Source organism: Terrapene carolina, unplaced genomic scaffold (genome assembly GCF_002925995.2).
Source record: "Terrapene carolina triunguis isolate 2854851 unplaced genomic scaffold, T_m_triunguis-2.0 Scaffold136, whole genome shotgun sequence".
Taxonomy (NCBI): domain Eukaryota; kingdom Metazoa; phylum Chordata; order Testudines; family Emydidae; genus Terrapene; species Terrapene triunguis.
The window spans coordinates 5,392,662-5,393,850 of NW_020664487.1; the positions used below are offsets into that span (position 1 = coordinate 5,392,662).

Genomic DNA, 1,189 nt, shown 5'->3' on the forward strand with positions numbered 1-1,189 from the left:
TTCTTTGCTAGGGCCCTGGGAGGCAAGGAGGTCTCCCCAGCTGTGTCTACACAGCAATGCAAGCCTACGGTTAGTGGGACTTGAGTCAGTTGACCCGTGTCAGGGAACCCTGGGCTTGTGCGTCTACACTGCATTTTAACCCTAGGTTAAGAATTTTCTGACCCTTGCTCAAACATAGGGCTCTGGCATCCACACTGCAGTGCACAGACCTGAGTCAAAGTAACCCTATCCCAGAGTTCCTAGCGCCACCCCCCTCCCAATGTCAACACACTAGCCCTAGGAACGGGGTGCACTATGAAATTCATGGACAAGCTGGGACACTATTCCCACCAAATGAGATTGTTATGTGCTGGGGGGAGGGAAGGGAACTGGCTCATTTTTGGCAGGGGGACAGTGCCTGGGAAGGGGGTGGTCTTGATAACACATTCCCCCTCCCCCCGCCTGGCCTGGCTGCTGCTGGCTCTATAGCAGTAAAGTGCATCCCCAAGGCTTGGGGTGCAGCAGGCACCAGCATCCCCTGGGGATCCCTTATCCCTGCCCCCGCTGCACACCAGGAGGCTGCAGGGATGTTTCGGGGCTGGCTCCCACTCACTGAGCTGACAGTGCAGACAGCCCCAGGGAGGGCAGGGGGAGCCCCCGAGCAAGGGCCAGAGAGTGGAGGAGCAGGGATCAAGGGCTACCCAGCAGGAAGAGGGAGTGGCAGAGCTCCCGACTCAGCCCAGCCCAGCGAGGGGATGATCCCCAACATCCTGGCAGCCGGGTTCTGCCTTCTGCCTTGCAACTTTGCTCCCTTCAAATCGTATAAATCTTTCGGCTTTTACTAAAGATTTCCGTGGGGAGGAACATTTACAAGTTTCTACCTAATTTTTTGAGGCTTTGCTTCGGTGAGGCTGAAAAAACTTTGCTCCCTGCTCTGGGCTAGCTCCGAGCAGCAGCAAGGAGGAGCTGGAGCCCCCGTGGGAGGAGCAGGAAGTGGGAGCGCGCACTTTTGGCCAGCTGTGCTGGCTGCCTGCAGCACTGCCACTCTGGAGCCAGGAGCTGTGGGATACATCTGGAGAACTCCCAGGACCCGACTCAAACTGGGGCCACATGCACATAGGAAAGCAATAGGGCTCAGACCCTAGTTCCTGGCTTGACTCAGGCTCAGACCTTCCAGCCCTGTAGAGTCCTAGGACCCTGGGTTTGAGCC

The 1,189-nt window shown here is 57.4% G+C and overlaps 1 non-coding gene across 1 annotated transcript; it reads left to right on the forward strand.

Annotated features, from left to right (window-relative positions):
* The first annotated feature begins 778 nt into the window (after positions 1-778).
* On the forward strand, positions 779-892 carry LOC112104484. Its single transcript, XR_002907915.1, has one exon. It is a non-coding gene; the product is annotated as a U5 spliceosomal RNA (small nuclear RNA).
* Positions 893-1,189: the final 297 nt, after the last annotated feature.